The 7749-nt window shown below is 62.1% G+C and overlaps 1 pseudogene across 1 annotated transcript; it reads left to right on the top strand.

The window, feature by feature from the left end:
• The first annotated feature begins 6462 nt into the window (after window positions 1–6462).
• Window positions 6463–7433, top strand: LOC309583721 (olfactory receptor 14J1-like; annotated as a pseudogene). The gene has a single exon. The product of its transcript is annotated as an olfactory receptor 14J1-like (transcript).
• The last annotated feature ends 316 nt before the right edge of the window (window positions 7434–7749 follow it).

Genomic DNA, 7749 nt, shown 5'->3' with positions numbered 1-7749 from the left:
TTCCTTTCCTTGTTCCTTCCTTCCTTCCTTCCTTGCCCAATTCTCACCCCACTTAAGGGGTGCAAAGCAGCAGGACCCCCTCCCAATTGGGATCCCCTCACCCTCCCAAAATGTGGGGACTTCACCTCAGCCCCCCAAATTGCAGGGGGTTTCGGCACCTTCCCCAAATTCACTGCAACCTCCCAGAAGCCACCTAGAGGCCCCAAAATTGTCAAAAAGCAGCAGGAGCCTCCCCAAAAGCAGCTCCTTCTTTCCCTTCCTGAAATGCCCCACTCCAAGTGCCCAAACCACCCCATCAATCCCAAACTTCATCCCACCCCCACAATGCCACCCCCATCCCATCCCATCCCATCCCATCCCATCCCATCCCATCCCATCCCATCCCATCCCATCCCATCCCATCCCACCCCACCCCATCCCATCCCATCCCATCCCATCCCATCCCATCCCATCCCATCCCACCCCTCCTGGACACCAATTCCCCTTCTGTGCTTCCTGACTCCCCACAGACGGGCCTTGGGGCTGACGGATCGAGCCATTTGGGGCTGCCATCGACACATTGGGGCTGGCATTGAGTTGATTGCAGGCACCCGCTCAATCCCTCCATCCCAAATGGGAGCTTGGAACCTCTCCTCAGCCCTTGCTGTGCCCATGGGCTCACCTCAAGTCCCAAAATGAGAGCCAGGGCCCCACAGCCCATTCAGAACCTCTCAACATTGCCACAAACAGCAGCATCCTTCCCAAAATGGGCTCCCCACATCCCTGACCATAGGTCCCCCTTCCAAGTACCAGAGACCCCCTCTCACAACCCCTCCCAAAGCATTGGGGGGACCCCAAAACTGCCTCAGGAACGGGACATACCCTGAGATCCCTTCAGGAATGTGGGATACCCCAGAACCCACTGAGGAACGGGGTCCCCCCAGCCTCATCATGCGCAGCCTTCAGCTGTCTCAGGCAGAGCCCATCCCGCCCTCAGCAGCCCCAGCCCAGCCCAGCCCAGCCCTCCTGGGCAGGAAGCCCCAATGGCCGAGCCGGCCTGGGACACTTGCAGGGATGCGGGGGCAGCCGCAGCTTCTGGGGCCAGCCTGGGCCAGGCCCTGAGCGCCCTGCCAGGGAACCATTGCTGCCCCACATCCCATCTCAGCCTGCCCTCGGGCAGCGGGAAGCCGTTCCCTGGGGCCCGGCCCCGCAGGCCCTTGGCAAGAGTCTCTCTCAGCCAGCAATTGCTGCTCCTCCCTGCTGCGGGGCCCAAGCTGCAAGTTGATTTTCTGCCGCTGGCCCCGGCCCAGCCCCGAGCCAGGGCCAGGACCTTGCCCTGGAGCTCTGCGGGCGCTGCCTTTGTGCGGCCGCAGCGCAGCGGCCGCAGCTCGGAGCTGCCCTTTGTGTCCCCGCCGGCAGCTGCCAGAGCTGGCGGGGCCGGGCCAGGGCCGGGCCAGCCCCGGCCTTCCCGGCTCTGGGACACAGCGGCGGCAGCCCCAGCCTTCCAGCGCTGCACACGCTCCCACACAAGCCTCCAGAGCCGCGGCCACGCAACGCAACTGACCGGCCGCTGACCCCCCAGCCTGGCCTGATGGCCATTCCTCTGCCCACACCTCGGCCAAGCTCCCCTTGGCCACCTCCTGAGCCACAGTGCCACACACAAGTGGCACATACAGCTACAGAGCTCTGCCCACAGCTGGCAGGGAACGTTCCTTCAACAGAAAAACCACCAAGAAAAAGAGAACTGCCCCCAGCAGAGCTGTTCCCTCCTGCAGTAGTTACACCTGCACACCCACAGCGCCTGAGACTGCAAGCAATGAGCATTCCCTGGGCACATGTGCAGCCCAAGCAGCTCGAGGACAGCCTTGCAGCAGGACTGCTCTCAGCTGAGCCAAAAAGGCCCCTCTGGCAGCTGCAGGGCCATTGCAAAGGGCAAGGGCCAGAGCCTGGGCCCACGGCGGAGGAAAGGGCTCTCAATTCCCCTGCCCTGCCACCTCAACCCTGTTCCCAGGCTGCTTCCCACACAGGATTCCTCTGCAGGACTGCGGAAAGCTGAGAGGCAGCTCTGGCTTCTCCACTTCTCCTGTGCTAAAGCTGCCTGGCAGAAGAAATGGAGGGACAGCTGTGGTGGCACAATCCCTCCCGGCCCAGGGCCCAGCGCTGGGAAGGTCTTTCTGTGCCGAGGCTTTGCTGCGGCCAAGGAAAGCTCCTGGCTCAGGGTCACCTTTCCTGCTGGGCCAGAGCCCCCGAGTGGCCCAGCAGCAGCAGAGAATTCCAGCACAGCCCCGGCACGGGCAGGGCGGCCCTGGGCGGGCTGCGGGAGCCGGCAGCGCCTGAGCTCAGAGCAGCTGAGCCCGGGGGCTCTTGGCCAAGGCCGAGGCCCAGCGAGCATTTCTCAGCTCGCAGGGCGGCCTGGAAAGGTGCTGGGGGGGATCATTCACCCCCCCAGGGCGGTCCCAGTGGCTCCCAGGATTTCCATGTCCGTGCTCCCAGCGCTGCTCCCAGCCCTGATTCGTGGGGATGGCAATGTCCCGCTCCCTTCCCGGGGCAGGCTCACACCTGAGCCAGGTGTGCAGGGCAGGACCTTGCCCTGAGCCCAAGCCCTGTCCCCCCTGCAGGATCTGCTTCCCATCGGCCTCTTCCTCCTGCGGCCCCAAGCCCAGCTCGGTGCTGAACGAAGGGCGCTGGGCCGGGGTCATCCCCCGGCGGGGGCTGCGCACCCCCTCTGCCCCCTCCCCAAATTCCCTCCCGGGGCAGCAGGGGCTGCCTCAGGAGCCCTGGGGCTCCTGGGGCTCCGTGCTTTCCTTCCTAAAGAAGAGAACCATCCTTCCCATCCAGGCTCCCATGGCCAAAACTGAGATTCTACCTCCCAAATTCTTTCTATCCAAGGATTGCTCCCAGACAAAAGCTGCCATGAGAGACAGGTCTGGCTGCCCTCGCCCATGGTGGCCACCTCTCATCTTCTTCCAAAACTCTTGGACTTTGTGCTTTTCTTTCATGTGGAATAAACCCATCCTTCTCAACAAGGTGCCCATGGCCAAAATTGGGATTCCACCTCCCAAATTCCCAATATCCAAGGGCTGCTCCCAGACAAACCTGCCAGGACAGACAAATGTGGCTGGCCTTGGCCTCTGGTGGCTGTGTCTCATCTGCCCCTGAAACCCTGGGGCTCGGTGCTGCCCTTCCTCTGGAGACCACTGTGACCCTGCGTGGCCTCGTGGAACCCAGGGGCCGTTGTGACCCTGCAGGGCTGGTGGCACCAAGGGGACCATTGTGACCCTGTGGCGTTCCATGGAACCAAGGGGCCACTGTGGCACTGCTGGCCCCAAAGAACCAAGGGGCCTTTGTGACAGGGCAGCTGGGGAGGCCCAGAGTGGACACCAGGAGAAAGGAATTTCCCTCCCAGGCAGGGCTGGGCTGCAACACGTCCCCCAGAAGGAGTCTGGAGCAGCCCAAGGCTTTGTGTGCCCAGGCAGAGGCAGGCAGGACGCAGAGCTGCCAGCAAAGGAAGGGGCCAGCCAGGTGGGGCAGCCGGGGGGATGAGGACAGCCTGCAGGGACAGAGGCGCAGGGCAGGGACACCGTGGGACAGCCTGGGCTGCAGAGGGCAGAGGGATGGGCAGCAGCTGCAAGGCCCTGACGGAGCCAACTTGTGCAGCCCTTTGGCCACGGCTGCTGGCCCTGGCCTTGAGGCCAGGAGGGGACAAGTGACCCCTGCAGCCCTGGGGCCTCAGGGCCTCCTTGTCCCTGCCCAGCAGCCTGGCAGGGGCCGCCCCAGGGTGCTGCCCTGGGCACTGCCCATCCCCACATCCCAGTGCCCCGGCAAGAGCCCTGAGCACTGAGGGAGGGACAGGATCTGCCTTGCCAGGGGCTGGGGCTCAGGCCTTGGCCCTTTGCACTCATGGAACACAGCCAGCTTTGCTCAGCACCAGAGACACCTTTCCCTTGCTTGTCCCCCCCTGCCATCGCTGCCTCCAGAGTTCTGCTCTCACTGGAACCTGGGGACACTTTCACGTGAGTCGTGTCCCTCACTGGGACCCATTAAAAGTTAAAGAAACTTTGGACTTTGAATCTGACTTTGAGTTCTTGGGAAGTTTTTTGAAGACACTCTGAGGGACTGAGTCTGATGTGAACAACACCAAAGGCCCGAGAGGGTCATTAAAATCCTTGTGCTGCTGCTGTGCTGCTGAGCTGGGCTGGGCTCCTGGCACAGAGGGAACTCTCAAGCTCCTGGCAACCAAGGAGAGCTTCAAAGAGGCAGCTCTGCTGAGGAGCAGCTCCTCTGCCAGCCCAGCAGGGCTGAGGGCACTGCCTGCAGGTACCTGGGAGGAGTGAGCAGAGAGCTGGCTAAAGCAGCTGGGAGGGCAGCTCTGAACTCATTCCTGGAGAAACCTTCCCAGCGTGGGACACAGTGAGTCTCTGGCTGCAGGGATCCTCTAGAGCTGGCCCATGGCACGGCTGCCATGGCTGTGAGGATGGCTCTGCTGCTGTTCCTGCCTTGGGGGAGGATGTGCTGCAGAGCGGGGCTGCCCTGGGCACCGTCAGAGGGACAGGGCAGGATGGCTCCTGCTGCCAGGGCCGGCTGCAGGCTGTGAAGGTGGGCAGCAGCCAGGGGTGCCCAGGGCTGTCCTGCAGAGCAGCTCCTGCAGCCCTGAGGGCTCTTTGCCAGGCCAGGGCATCTGCCACCTGCCAGGGGCAGCTCTCAGCCTGCCTGGCAGCTCCCCATGGGCGGTGCAGGGGAGCTGTGGCTGCAAGGAGTGACTCCTGCAGGGCAGGTCCTGCTGCTGTGGAGAGGCTGCTGTGGGGGCCAGGGCTGCTCAGAGCTCCAGCTCATTCCTGAGGGGATTTTCATGAGCACATTCAGGGCAGGAGATTCCTGCTTGAGTCTCTGCTTTCCTCAGTTTGTGCTCCCACTTTTCCCAGGCTCAGCTTGGTGGGAATGGAAACTCAGCTGTGCAGGTGGAGCAGGGGCTGAGGCTCTTAAACCATCCCACTGAGGATTCCTGGGAGCCTCAGCAAGTGCCTGCACCTCCACGGCCTCCAGATCCAGCCAGCATCACCTTTCCATGGTGCCCAGGCCCGGGGGAGCTGCTCTTTAATCCCCGCAGCCCCGAGCGGCTGCCGGGCAGGGCTGGCCCAGGGGCTGGGCCGGGCTCCGGCAGCAGCGGCAGGGACGGAGCCCGGGCCGCAGGAGCAGCTCCCGGCTGGGACAGCTCCAGCAGCAGAGCCGTGGGCAGGGAGGGAGGGAGGTAGCGCTGAGGGCAGCCCTGCTGAGGGGAGCTGTGGCAGCTGCCGGGCCTGCCCTGCAGTGCAGACACCGCGCTGAGCAGCGCAGCCCCGGTGTCCCCTCGCAGCCAGCACAGCCCTCAGCCCGGGGGCTCGGGGCCCTCAGCCCGGGGGCTCGGGGCCCTCGGTGCCCTCCTGGGCCGGCAGAGCAGCACCAGAGATGAAGGGCATCTCTGCGGCCGCGGGCCCGTTCCTGCTGCCCGGGGCCTGAGGGCGACTGTCCTGCCCTGGTGCTGCCCGGGAGGGGCTGGGCAGCGCTGCGCAGGGAAAGGCTTTTCCTCAGGGCCCGGCTCTCTCTCCTTGCCCTGCTCAGCTGCTCCTGGCGCTGCTCAGGGGCTCTCTGGGAATGGCAGCTCCAGCTGCAGGCTCAGGCCCAGCCCTGGGGCTCCTCCTGTGCAGGCTGAGCACAGCAATGGGGTGTCCCAGCTCCCTGTGCCCCGGGAGCTCTGGGCACGCCGGGCTGGGAGGCTGGCAATGAGCCGGCTCTCCTCCAGCAGGGCCATGGACAGGACCCTCGCTGTGCCCTCGGGATGCCATCCCAGCTGTGAGCTGCCTTCCAGGGGACACTGGGGCCGGGAGTGTCCTTGGCCAGCAGTGGGGCTGAGACTCTGAGAAAGGCTGAGCCACTTTGCTCTGCTGTGGGTCCCTCTGCTCTCAGCTGTGCCAGGCTGATTTTCAGGGGAACACAGTGACTGCCCTCGATCTCAGGAGGGGCAGCTGGGGACAGATGGAGCGACAGAGCAGCTCCCCTCACCCTTCTCTGAGTTAACAGCCAATGCTCTTGCCTTGCACAGCTCTCTCTGCTCTCCCTGGGCACAGCAGGAAACCCTCTCAAAGTGCCTTTGGCCGTCACCGTTCCTTAGCCCTGGCACAGGAGATGCTGCCCAGCTCATCTGCCTCAGGAGCACTTTGGGCTGATGGAGTCCAGCCCCAGGACCGGCCCCTGTCCCCATTCCCATGTCCCCGCTGAAGCAGAGCAGAGCTGACTCCTCGCTGTCCATGGGCACAGCCCCTGCTCGTCACAGCAATGGGGCCAGATCCCAGCAGAGCTCCAGGCACGGGGCTGAGGGAAGGGCTCTGAGAAAAGGAAAACTGGGGGGCAGGGCCAGGAGAAAGAGCTTGGACATTGCTCAGCAAAGTCTCCCTTGACTCCTCACTGTCTCGTCCTTCAACAGCACTCCATGGCCAGAGGCTCAAAATGTGCAACAGCAGCTCCATCAGCCCCTTCCTCCTGCTGGCATTGGCAGACACGCGGCAGCTGCAGCTCCTGCACTTCTGCCTCTTCCTGGGCATCTCCCTGGCTGCCCTCCTGGGCAGCGGCCTCATCATCAGCACCGGAGCCTGCGGCCAGCACCTGCACAGCCCCATGTTCTTCTTCCTGCTCAGCCTGGCCCTCACCGACCTGGGCTCCATCTGCACCACTGTCCCCAAGGCCATGCACAATTCCCTCTGGGGCACCAGCCACATCTCCTACTCAGCATGTGCTGCTCACGTGTTTTTCTTTCTCTTCTTCCTCTCAGCAGAGGATTTCCTCCTCACCATCATGTGCTACGAGCGCTACGTGTCCATCTGCAAAGCCCTGCACTACGGGACCCTCCTGGGCAGCAGAGCTTGTGCCCACATGGCAGCAGCTGCCTGGGCCAGTGCCTTTCTCTACGCTCTCAGGCACATGGCCAATACATTTTCCCTGCCCCTGGGCCAGGGCAATGCCCTGGGCCAGTTCTTCTGTGAAATCCCACACATCCTCAAGCTCTCCTGCTCCAAATCCCACCTCAGGGAACTTGGGCTCATCGCTGTCAGTGCCTGTTTGCTCTTTGGCTGTTTTGTGTTCATTGTTTTCTCCTATGTGCAGATCTTCAGGGCTGTGCTGAGGATCCCCTCTGAGCAGGGCCGGCACAAAGCCTTTTCCACGTGCCTCCCTCACCTGGCCGTGCTCTCTCTGTTCCTCAGCACTGTTATGTTTGCCCACCTGAAGCCCCCCTCCATCTCCTCCCATCCCTGGATGTGGCCCTGTCAGTTCTGTACTCGGTGGTGCCTCCAGCCCTGAACCCCCTCATCTACAGCCTGAGGAACCAGGAGCTCAGGGATGCCCTGAGGAAAGTGAGGACTGGATACTTTTCACAAGTTAAAATCTTTCTATTTCCTTCTGCCATGCGAGGAAAATTATGACTAGGATGCTTCTCAGAAGCAATAAACTCTCTCTTTTCTGCTCCAGAACCTTCAGAATTTAACTCTTTACAATCTTGGCCTCTTTTTCCTCTTTGTCCATATTTTCATTGGTGCTTTTTCTTATTCTTTTTCTGGTGTTATTCTGCTTCTTATAAAGTACTGTAGTACTACTCCTAGCATTTCTGCATGAACATCTACCTTTCTTTTGAAACACAAAGACTTTCCAGAGGCTTCTTCCCTGTGCATTTGAATAAAAACAAGGGGCTGTCCTGACCTTTGTGTCCAAGGTTTGTTCCTCAGCCCTTCTCTGGCTCTG

Source organism: Coloeus monedula, assembly GCF_965178545.1.
Source record: "Coloeus monedula genome assembly, chromosome: 32".
In the NCBI taxonomy this organism is placed as follows: Eukaryota; Metazoa; Chordata; class Aves; order Passeriformes; family Corvidae; genus Coloeus; species Coloeus monedula.
Note: the sequence above shows the minus strand (reverse complement) of the source record. Positions and strands in the feature narration are given on the sequence as shown.